This window comes from Acomys minous (assembly GCF_964271855.1).
Source record: "Acomys minous genome assembly, chromosome: 12".
Taxonomy (NCBI): Eukaryota; Metazoa; Chordata; class Mammalia; order Rodentia; family Muridae; genus Acomys; species Acomys minous.
In genome coordinates, this window is record NC_140493.1 from 104486237 (window position 1) to 104498705 (window position 12469).

General features: G+C 42.4%; 1 long non-coding RNA gene across 1 annotated transcript in view; it reads right to left on the reverse strand.

The window, feature by feature from the left end:
* LOC311578283 overlaps positions 1–12469 on the reverse strand; it is a 150583-nt gene that overhangs the window by 76071 nt on the left and 62043 nt on the right. Inside the window, exon 8 of the long non-coding RNA XR_014772811.1 lies at positions 11427–11550. This is a non-coding gene — a long non-coding RNA (uncharacterized lncRNA). The remainder of the gene's footprint in view (positions 1–11426; positions 11551–12469) is intronic.

Consider the following 12469-nt stretch of genomic DNA (forward strand, 5'->3'; position numbering starts at 1 on the left):
CATCCAGGCATGGGCTATCAACTCCATCTCAAGCCCAGGCCCAATGAGACATTAGAAGGAGAGACTCAAGATGCTCACTTCGCCTCTTGCCTTTGCTTGTCTTTCTATGGTGGAAGGCAGTGGGTGGATGCCACATCAATTCTGAGACATCTACAAAGATGCAGTTACACTGGCTTCCATATTAGGGTCTCTGTCCTATCAGTCTAAGCCCAGAAGACACCATGAAGAAAAGGCAGGATGGCATGAGTAGCGTACACTACAGTTTCTCCTCACAGTCCCTAATCTTCTCTTATCTATAAATCCTACAAGAAGCTACACTGGGGCTGGAAAGATGACTCAGTCAATAAAGTGCTTTGTAGGAAAGTATGAGTATGTGAGTTTAGTCCCCAGAAGACACATAGAAAATCAGGACATGCTAATGCATGCTTATAATCCCAGCACTCCTGGAGGAAGGGAACAGAAGATCCTGATACTAACTAGCCAGGTCCGTAGCTAAACCAGTTGGTTCTGGACCCAGTGAGGAACTCTAACTCAAAAAACAAACAAACAAACAAACAAAACAAAAACAATCACAAAACAGAAAAACAAGGTAAACCATGTCCTGAGAAATGATGCATGAAGTTGGCATCTGATCTCTGCATATATGCACGCCCATGAGCACCCATGCCACACAGCTAAAAATACGTTTACATATTCACACACACAAAAAAAAACCCACACAGACACACAAATCTAAACTATATCCAATAGTAATGGATAATCTAGAACTTATTTTCTAATTATAAAGTCTGATGACCTTACATTTCAATAGCATTCAGATAGTCTGAATATAGTCCACAAACTTGCAATTATCCACTTAGCATTCCACATTGAACCACGGAGAATCTGTCTCAAAGATGATAAGGACCCTGACTCATTAGCATTGTTTATCGGGGGCTAAATGCCCTACTTGGATCCCTGTGAGTCACCGAACTCACTTAACAATCCTACAAAACCAACTTCAGTTGATGGAAATTGGCATTCTCAAGGGATGGCTCTATCTTCTGGTCCTGCACTGGTTGAATGCCACTTCTTCCTTGAACCTTCCTTTACCCAGTTCTATATACAGGACCCCTGCCATGCAATTCACAGCTAACAGAGAAGGCATGTCTATCCAGACAACCATTAGCCACATTGAACTCTGCCGGATACGGTGCTGCTTATTGAAGGAATACTATCTGAAGGTTGCGCACAGGGAAAATAAGTCTGTCTCATTGAGATTATTTGTATCCTCATTTAGTTCCCATCAAGCCAGAGAAAAATCCCAGCATGGAGATGGCAAAGTGTGGGCAGGAAGTCCCACCCCCAGCTGAGGAGCTATTGACAACTGGGAGAGGGAGAATCTGGTTTCTTTGAGGGTGTGGCCCTTTGTAGTCCATGCTCCAGTGGCTGGCCAAGCACCCAAGAGTATATGGGCAACACAAAATGGATTTGATAGGGTTAAAACAATTGAGGCTACAGTGTAAGGTGGGTAGGAAAGCGGGGAGTAGGTGTGAGAGGAGTTGGGAGGGAATTGTTACGATCAAAATAGCTTGCATGAAATTTTCAAAGAACTAATTTTAAAATCTTACATTATAAGTAACACGTGTCAAGCACGTATCACGTTTTAAAAGGTTCCGATATTCTTAGTTATTCTTCCTAAAACACTTCATTATGCCGCTTATTTCGCTCTGTCTTTTATTTCTCCAAAGTAAAGCAAGCTGAACTTACAGCCTTAAATTTGCAGGAAACTGTCCAGTAAAGACTTGCTTGCTACCACCAACACTACCAATTGTCAAATGGTGATAAATCATCTATTTGCACATTGAGACTGAGATTGACAACTGCTAAGAGCATCTGCCAAAGGGTGTGCCGTAGCCAAAGGCAGAGAGAGTCCCTACGGGAATCCTGTTCCCAGGCATGGGGACCTGAAATGCCACTGGAATTTGCCTAAATGCCAGAGTCAACAGCAAAGGTCTCAGTGGGAAGCTCAGAACTTTCCTCAGACTGGCGAATCCACCTGGTCTAAGATTCGCTTCCTAGAGAAAGATACAGGGCATGTCAATCAAAGCCCAGTAGGATTATCCTGCCAGCCACCAGACTGCCTCTCCCAAGGCAATGATGGTGTCTCTCATCTTTTATATTGAAGAAGGGGAAAACCTACCCCTCTCACCCACAGCAGGCTCAGAAGCACTGCTCTTACCATCTGTCTGTCTTCTTCCATGAGGAATATTGTTGGTGTAACATCTTACTCACTTTTCACCTGATAGTCAGTGTTTAGGGAAGTGCATGAAATCTACATTGCCACCAAAAACAACGACTTGTAGGCAAGTTTTGATTCAGGAAAAAAAAAAACAAACCTGCTTTGATTTGGTGTGTTATGTGGTTTTAAGAGATGAGAGATGGGTTTGCATGAGTTGCAGAAACAAGGCAGGCCAAGGACTAATGGAGGAAGCAGTCTTCTGGGAGCTACAATATGACAGCGCTATTTAGCTCAGAGGCAGTTCTCATTGCCCCTGACAATAGTGCTGAATAGAACCACTTGTTTTTTGTTCTTTGGTTTTTGGGTTTTTTTTTTTGTTTTTTTGTTTTTTTAGAATCTGCAACTGTTTTTATAACACCAATTTTTGAGGGAAATTTTCACTGTATGTATGTACACACACACACACACATACACACACACACACACACACATTCGGAAGATTGGTGATATCAGAATAGAAGCAGATCATTAGTTCTAGAAAGGAAAGGTGCATTAAAAATAAATGAAGGAAGATAGTGGGTATGGTGATACATACTTTTCATCCCAGCACTTGAAAGGCCAAAGAGATATCCATGAACTCCAGGCTAACCTGGACTGCATAGAGAGATGATAGATTATAGATAGACAGGTAGATCTTAATTCCATGAGCACATAGACACACATGAGCACACAAACACACACAAACATTGATACATACAAATAAATAAAAGCAAAGTAAGCATTAACACAAGTTAATAAACTCGGTGGTCTTAAGACACAAGGAACACTTGGAATTAAACTTTAAACTCTCTGTAATAAAAAGAAAAGAAAATTCTCTGCTGAGGCTGAAACCTAGTAAGAGATCCAGAGCTAGCTAATACATGCAAACTAGCCTTGTTCTCACCTAGGATGCTTCACTTGACAAGGGAAAACATATAGAGAGGGAAATGATGGGTTTTTATCAAAATAATACAGTAAAATCAAATTTACAATGTGTGAACTGTGTACCATCTACCTGTGATTATCACAAACAGCCTGGTGAGCCTGAAATATGATCCTCTGGCTCACTTTTCAATCCTCTTCACTGGTATTTGTGTTTCACCAAACTCAAGGCCCATGGAGGATGCTGTGTGCCCTCTAAAAGCATAAAGCAAGCCAGGCCTGAGAGGAGAAGCTGACTATGGACCGTAACCAGAGATGCTGTGTCATCTTGTATTATAGCCTGTAATCCCAGACAAGCCTGTCTGCACATTCATGCTGGGAAAATGCTTCCACACCCTCAAATTATCACCTGCCAACCAGATCCCATTGGTTGATAACTTGCAAAATGATTTTCTTTTCCTTTCTTTCTTTTTCTTTTTTTGGTTTTTGGTTTTTGTCCTTGTACCTCTGCAAAATCATGATGGCCATCTGGTAAACATCTCCACCTCTGAGCCTGGAAGCTTCTCAAACTCAATTATCTGTAAAGCCATAATGAGGGGAAAGGGGAAATGGAGCCTGTGACGTACAATAGGGAAGAATCTGCTGTTCTGATAATTTCCAAACACTTATGCCCTCCTATGTTTTATTTTTTTAAATGTTTACACAATATAGTTTAATCATGTTATTATCCCCTCTCCCAACTCTCCCTACACCTTCCAAAATCCATCCTCTTCCCTCCTGTCCTCCCATATCATCAGCCCCAGGCATGAGATTATTTTAAGAATCTATTTTGTAAGATTTTTTCTCTCTGTCTCTGTCTTTGTCTCTCTCTGTCTCTGTCTCTCTATCTCTGTCTGTCTGTCTGTCTCTCTCTCTGTGTGTGTGTGTGTGCATGTGCACGCGCACCCACAAAAAACAAAAGAACGTGTTGGATCTCCTGGAGCTGGAGATACAGTCAATTGTGAGCCACCATGTGAATGCTAGAAACTGAACACTAGTCTTTTACCAGAGCAGTAAGTGCTCTTAACCACTGAGCAATCTCTCCAGATCCTATTTTAGCACTCTTAGTTTATTCTGACCACAAGGGCTTTGCTCTTGCTGATGACTCCTTCTAGATGCTTCTGTAATCTTTGTATATCAAAGTTCTATTAGCCATCCATGTCTCACCTCAAACGTTAGAACCTACAGGAAGATTCTTCGATGCTGAAGAGCTCCTCTTTGTCCCACTGGGATTTTTTCAATCACTTGTTATAAACTGATTTACTATCATCTAGATTAAAGCTCCTTGGACTTAACCCTGTGTTACCCCTATGAGAGCAGCAACCTTTCCCTGTAGCAATATTTGACATACAGTAGGCACCCATTAAATGCGTGTTGAATGAGTGAATGAGGAATAAATCTGCCAAGCACCATTACCTATAGAACTGCTCTTAGCACATTGTATATTCCTTCAAAAATGCCACTGCTGAGGTCCACCCTACAAACCTCCTTCCAACTTAAGCCTATCATTGCATTAGCCACAAAAATTATCTTCCAAAATATTTCTCAGCTCTAACTCTTCCTAGCTCAGATCGTTTGTTGTAGTGGAAGGATCCGTCTTTGTACCTCCTCCTCCTCCTCCTCCTCCTCCTCCTCCTCCTCCTCCTCCTGTTGTTGCTGCACCCCGACCCACTGAGCTTTTCCAGTTGGCCACTTAGATCTTGCTGTTGCCTAGGTGTGATCACTGTCCTCCCCAACAACATTTCAGTTGCTTCTCATGGTCTAAGGATCCCATGTAAATTCTCTATTGTGTCCTGTGAGGTCTTTCCTGAGCCAGCACCAACCTGTCAGTCCACCTTCTCCTGATGTCTCTTGCCTATTAACCTCCAGCACAATACACATGTGCCATTGCTGCCTGGCTGGCTACGAATGGGGTGCTTGTCCTTCCTTCCTGAAGCGCCCTTCAAACACGCAAGACCTGCCAGTGACAGTTGCTACTCCCTGGTTAAGCCTGAGCTCAAGGACTGGCTAAGCAGTCTAGGTACGCATAAGTCTGCCTTGTCCAATCTCCCATGTATTAGTTACTATTTTCATTGCTATGGCAAAATCAAACTAGCGGAAGGAAGAGTCAATCTGAGCTCACAGTTTGAGTGCACTCCATCGTGGTAGGAGGAACCATGACTATAGGGGCCTGAGGCAGCTGGTCACATTGTATCCAGTCAGGAAGTACAGAGATGAATATTGATGCCAAGCTTATTTATCCTTTACTCAGCCCAGGATCCCAGGCAGGGAACGGCACTACCCACACTTAAAGTGTGTCTTGTCAGCTGGGCACAGTGGTGCATGCCTGTAAGTCAGGCACTCAGGGAGGCAGAGGCAGGCAGATCTCTGTGAGTTCGAGGCCAGCCTGGGCTACAAAATGAGTCTAGGATAGCCAAAGGCCACACAGAGAAACCTTGTCTCGAAAAACAAGTAATACACACACACAAAAAAATGTGTCTTTTCACCTCAACTAATCTAGTCTAGAAACTCCATCATAGGTGTGCCCAGAGGCTTGTCTCCTAAGTGTACTAGATCCTGCCATTTTGACAATGCTAGCCACCTTACTTCTCCATTTTTTTCCCTCCTCTTAGATTTTCAGATCTTAAAAGGTCTGTGTCTCCTTCAACTTTGTGTGTTCAGCACCTAGAGGCCCCAAAGGCGCTTGGACATTTTTATCCTTAATTAATTAAGAGGGAGATAGATGGCAAGCTAGGACAGATACATACAGGAAACACAAAATGAAGGCAGTTCTAAGAGACAAATCCATAGCCCAAAGTGCCTAGACTTTTTTTAAAATGAAAATACTGGGGAATAATAGCTTAGCAATACAGTTGGAAGTTGAAGAAAAACAAATATCAATGATACTCCAAATGGGGATATGAGAAGAAATAAGCATACTTAGGGCTAAGAGCAATATAATAGAACAAAAAAATGTGAAGACTCGGTGAAATGAGCCATTGTCACAACTGACAATCATTTAGCCAAATTAGATCTAAATTAATAAAATGAGAGATGAAAAAGGAGAGATTACAACAGACACTGAGGAAATTTGAAGGATAAGGACATACTTAAAAATTCTACAGCCTACCAAACTGAAAAACCTAAAAGAAACTGATGAATTGATTATTATATACAACTTACCAAAGTTAAATCAAGATCAAATAAGCAATTTCAACAAACCTATAACCACTAGTAAAATAGAAGCAGTAACTAAAATCTCCGAACCATAAAAAATCAATCAGCACAGAAATTGCAGGAATCATACAACATATGTAAATAAATAAATATAATCCACTACATAAGTAGTCTAGAGGAAAGACAAAACCCACTCGATGATCATCTCATTAAGTAAATAAAAAACCTTCGACAAAATCCAACATCCTTCCATGATAAAAATCCTTGAGAGAGACTATGGATACAAGGAACATATCTCAACACAATAAAGGCAGCTTACAGCACGCCAACACCCAACATCATCATAAACAGAGGGACGTTCAGAGCATTTCCACTAAAGTCAGGAATAAGACAAGGATGTTCACTCTCACCACACTGATTCAAAATAATATTTAAGCCCAACTGACAGAGATCAAGGGGATACCAATGGAAAGGGAAGAAACCAAAGAATCCCTGTGTGCCTGTGATATAATTGTATACATAAAAAGACCCTACATGCTCTACCAGGAAACTCCTACAACTGATAAACACTTTCAGCAAAGTGGCGTAATATCTAATTAACATACAAAAATCAGCAGCGGCCTTCCTAGACACAAACGAAAGCATATCAATAAAGAAATGAGATAAATAGTGCCATTTACAACAATCTATAACATATCTTGGGATACAGACAAGTGAACGACTCGTATACTAATAAAAACTGTAAGATACTTGTGTTACTTAGTGCTTCTATTGCTTCTGTAAAACACCATGGCCAGAATGCAAGCTGAGGAGGAAGGAGCTCATTTGACTTACACTTCCTCATCGTATGCCACCATTGAAGGAAGCCAGGATATGAACCAAAACCTGGCAGGAATTTGGAGGCAGGTTCTGATGCAGAGGCCAGGGAAACCAAGTTCCACCCCCTAACCAAGAAGCTACTTGCAACTAATACATGCTGGGAGAGGGGGAAAGGGGCTTTTTTCAGCGCCACTGGGTGTATCAGCCGGACCCCAGGGACTGTGTCCCATGCACAGGAGTAGTTGGCCAATACAAATGCACTCCATGTCTTTTGGGTGATTTTTGTTCTGTTTTTGGTTTTCGGTTTTTGGTTGTTGTTTTGTTTTTGTTTGTTTGTTTGTTTGTTTTTTGTTAGTTGTTTGTTTGTTTGTTTGTTTGTTTTTTGTTAGTTGTTTTTTGTTTTTTGTTTGTTTTTAATCTTATTAGCTTTGAAGGGCATTTATTTGTTTTTATTTTTGGTTTGGGGATTTTTTTTGTTTCTGAGGGAGAGCGACATGAAGCTGGGTGGGTAGGGAGGTGGGGGTGATCCAGAAAGACTTGAGGGAAGAGAAAGAATATGATTAAAACATATTGTATAAAAAAGAAATCTAAATAAAGACAGGGCAGATAGTATGTTGTGGTGAGGGTGAATCAATTATACCCCTCTGGAATGTCCTGTGGGCACATTGGACCCTGACTGGGAAGCATCTTTCAAATGCTGAAGAGATGACAAGTCTCCAAGGAGCCAAGAATCATCGCAGAATGTGGTCAAAGGAGACACAGCCACACTGCCAACTATGAGTCTCCCCCAGTTTAACCATTTAAAAGACAACTCGAATGCCTGAAAACAGATTTATCATCCTTTACAGAAGACAGAAATGAATTCTAGGCAACAGGGCTCAAAGGTAAAGCTTCCTCTTTGCTTAAAAAAAAAAAAAAAGGTAAATGGCTATGTAGTCTTAGGGAAACTGAGTGCATTCAAGGTGTCATTTTTAAAACAAGATTTCTTTTTTTGTTTGTTTGGTTTTGTTTAGTTTGGTTTTTCGAAACAGGGTCTCTCTGTGTTAGCCTTGGCTGTCTTGGACTCGCTTTGTAGACCAGGCTTGCCTCCAACTCACAGTGATCCACCTGTCTCCGCCTCCCAAGTGCTGGGATTAAAGGCATGCGCCACCACACCTGGCACAAGATTTCTTTTTATTTTTAACACGAGTGTCCATGTGGGGGTACATGCACATGAGCACAGTTGCCTGCAGAAACCAGAGAAGGCACTGGGTCTCCTGGAACTGGAGTTACAGGTAGTTGGAGCCACCAATATGAGTACTGGAAACCAAATTTCAGTCCCTATACTGGAGTCCTATGCACTCCTAATTGCTGAGATTTTGCAGTTAAGAGGGATGCATGAAGTAAGCTCCACGGTCTCCAGGATACTCCTCTGGGCTCACTTCCCAATAGTGTCACTACACAGAAAAGAAGAACTCAATGTGCCTGCCGTTCCTTCTCAACACGGAGCTTAAAGCTCAGAGACAGGATGCTGTTCTGGTTTACTTTCCGTTGCTATGGCAAAGCATTCTGCCCAAAGCAACCTAAGGAGGAAAAGGTTTATTTGGCTCACACTTCCAGGTGGCAGTCCATCACTGAGAGAAGTCGGGGGCAAGGACTCAAGACGAGACCGGTGGGAGGAACAGAAACTGAGACAGTGGAAGAACACTGCTTACTGGCCTGCTTCCCGCCGCTTTTATATAGTCAAGCCCCACAGTGGGCTGGGCCCCTCCCACATCAATCATTAGTCAAGAACATTCCCACCGAAGATATGTCCGCAAGCCGTTCTGACAGAGTACCCTCTTCCCGGGTGACTCGAGCCTGTGTCAGGGTGACAAAAGTTACCTTCACAGACTCCAAATCAAATGAGGATTTTTATGGCAGCACCTGGGAAAGGATAGAAGCCATGGGTTGAATAGTAAGGAGAGCACTAAGAGGCACGGATGGTGGCGCTCACTGTGAGACTGCAGCCGAGGACTGGAGTGTGAATGCAACTGATCGCACTCCCTTTGGCCTTGTGGGGGAAAGGAAACCATTAGGTCTAAGAATGGAAAGAAAACTTGAGACTACACAAGACTAGGAGACATGGGGCCTTCGTGCCATTTAGAAGAGAAAGACACTGTTACCATCCTAAGCCTGCAACTAAACACCAAAGAAGCCATCAGTTAGGATTAAGATGCAGCAACTAGCTCAAGAATCCCTGAGCAGCCATTTTTGTAAATCACATTTGCTGGTGCACGGGCACGTTTCTTTGCTTACGGATTTCTATGGATGGCGTCACATTACAGTGAAAGAGATGACTAGTTCAACAGAGGGAAATTCATTCAGGGCCCAAAATATTTACCACCATGCTCTCGAAGAACATTCAGGAAAAAACTGTGACCTAAAGTAAACAATACTCCAGGGTATCACAACTCAAGCCACAACAAAAGCCCAGGGGGCTCAAGGAGAATCTGTGCGGTATGCTCCGTCTCCCAGGATAGAACCCCCCTGAAGGCAAGACAGTCTATTCCACCTTAGCATTCACCATGCTATTAGCCAGGCAACAGCAAAACCCTGAACATGTACAAGGCATGATGGTGAATACTTACAACCCTAACACTCCAAGGAGCAGGCAGGGCTACATAGTGAGCCTCTGCCTCAGATAGTAGTAGTAGTAGTAGTAACAACAACAAAAACAATAATAATAATAAAGAATTCACAGAAGAAAATATGACCCACACTCATACTTGGGAGGAAACAGATACCATAAACAAGGCCAGAATAGCCCATGTCATGAAAATTGTGGGCATCAGCTTTAAAGGAGAGTTAAGTTTGTTATTTAAATTTGTCAAGGGCTTAGAGGAATATGAGGTTTCAATGAACAAATAGTTAATAGAATTGTTGTCAGAGAAATGGCAGTCACAAGAAACAACTAGGTGTTGGAGAGTTGTAATATTCATCATATTACATAGACGCCTGGATTAGAAAGAGAGAGAAAGAGGGGAAGGGAGGGAAATGGAGAGAGAAAAGAGAAAATAATGTTAACAACATGAATAAGATCCAAAGTGAAGCATAGCAGAAACCAAACAAAGCCATTAAAAAAAAAAACAAGCATGGGACTGGACAGATGGCTCAGCAGTTAACAGTATGCACTGCTCTTGCAGAGGACCGGGGTTCAGTTCTCAGCACTCACGTGATGGCTTAAAACCCCCTGTAACTTCCAGGGAAGCCAACAGCTCCTTCTGTCCACCGCAAGCACAGTGGATGTGTGGTATGCTTAAATCCATGCAGGCAAACATTAACACATATAAAATATAAATGAATAAATCTTTTAAAAAAAAAAACCTTAATGACCTATGGAAAAGCTTCAAGGAAATCAAAATGATGTCTTGAAAAGAAAACACAACGTAGGAGTCATGAAAAATGAGAAAGAAAAATGTACAAGGGCTATGTATGGATGCACCCCCCTGTAATTCCAGCATTTGGAAGGGGGATCTGGGAGAATCATAAGTTTAACTTCAGTTTTGGCTACATTGAAAGCTCAAAGCCAGCCTGGGCTACACAAGAACCCATCTAAAAAGAAGAAAAGAAGAAGAGGAAAAAGAAGAAGAAGAAGAAGAAGAAGAAGAAGAAGAAGAAGAAGAAGAAGTTGTTTTTGTTGTTGTTGTTGTTGTTGTTGTTGTTGTTCAAATATTTTTCTAGCTTGGGGAAAAAAAATCCATCTATATGTTGAGGAAGCCGAGAAAACAAGATAACTATAACCCATAACAAATTTTTCCATAAACCAGATTAGTGAAAAAAACTTTTGACAACTGACCAAGCACCTCTAATGAAATTATTATAGATAATGATCAATGCTTGCAGGATAAACAGATAAGGGAAATAATGAACAGACAGGTCGCCCAAATTTAGTATTTCCAATGTCTAAATTAAGTTCAAGCTTGGCGTGAACAGTCCTTGAGTCATCTCCAACAGTGGCAGCCAACAAATGAGAACAAAAAGACAGAAGCTACATAAAACCCCTTAATGGGATTTGCCCAGAAAACTTGGCATCCATAAAGCCAAGTCAAGGGCTTCTGCGCTCCACTCCGGTAGACCAAAACCAGTATCTTTCAGACATATCACATGAACGATAACGTCTTTGCCATTCTTTAGCTTTAATTTAATTGTAAAGAAATGTGAGGTCGTGTTCTGTTCCAAGCAGAGGGGAATAATCAGTGTGTCACTCCAGCCAATAAAAACAACTCAACAGGACTGAAAGTTTGAATACCTCCGTTTTCTTGTTTCTTCACTCTCCCTTTCTCTTTCTGTTCAAGGATCTGGCGTCAATCAAAGTTAACTCCCAAAGCAGGTCATCCTTGCTTCTTCTCCTGACCATGATAGGTCTCCAAGGGCTGGAAGAAAGAAAGAAGAACGAGATTCAGTGGCAATGATCAAAAACTCCAGCATCACCTCATGTAATGCCGGTTTCTTCCGGCAAATCAACTGGGTTGTGATGTAAAGAGAGAGAGAGAGAGAGGCAAAAAGGTACTATAGAGTTCAGAACCAACTTATCTAGACTCTCAGCTCTGAGTATTTCAAGACAGACTCCACTGACTTTGAAGCAGTCCACTGACCCCGGGCATCTTCCGGGTTCCGAACCTGGTCTGGAGAAAGACATTCTATTGGCCACTTCCAAGGTTCCGCACAAAATCCATCCTTCTTCCTTGACCCTGTGACCCATCCCTCTCAGGACCCTTAACTGTCCTGCCCTTAGTTGGCTCGTTGCTTCATTTCTTTGCCTGTGATCCCAAAGTGACAAAGAATAGCTTAACAAATCATGAGATTTTTTTTTCCCCCTTGGGAAAACCTGTTGCTCCGCTCTGCGTCGGCCTTCAAGGACCAAGAACAGACTCAAGCCGACCTACTCCAGAAAGCGATTGGGAAGGAAGGAAAGGGAAGCGCCAGGTTTTCGGGCGGGGGGGGGGGGGGGGAGTTGCTTCTGATCTGGACAGTTCACCAGTGCGGGAGCAGCAGCAAGGCACCTTAAGGAGATCTGACTCAGAGACGGATGGGAGGGGGTGGGGAGAGGAGCAGGAAGGGGCAGTCTGGGTAGGAGACCCCCTGTGGTTGGTCAGTGTTGGCTGCTAAGTCTCAGGAAACCCTGAAATATTTCTGCTGGAAATTAAGCCGAGATTTGAAACTAATGAGGGGCCCGTGCATACGAGAATATTGGACAGCATGTGCAGCTAATTATTTCATCCAGAGGGGCCAAGGGGACCTTGGGACATTCCCATACAGCCCGTAAACTAGGGAAATTAATTCTAGGCTTGG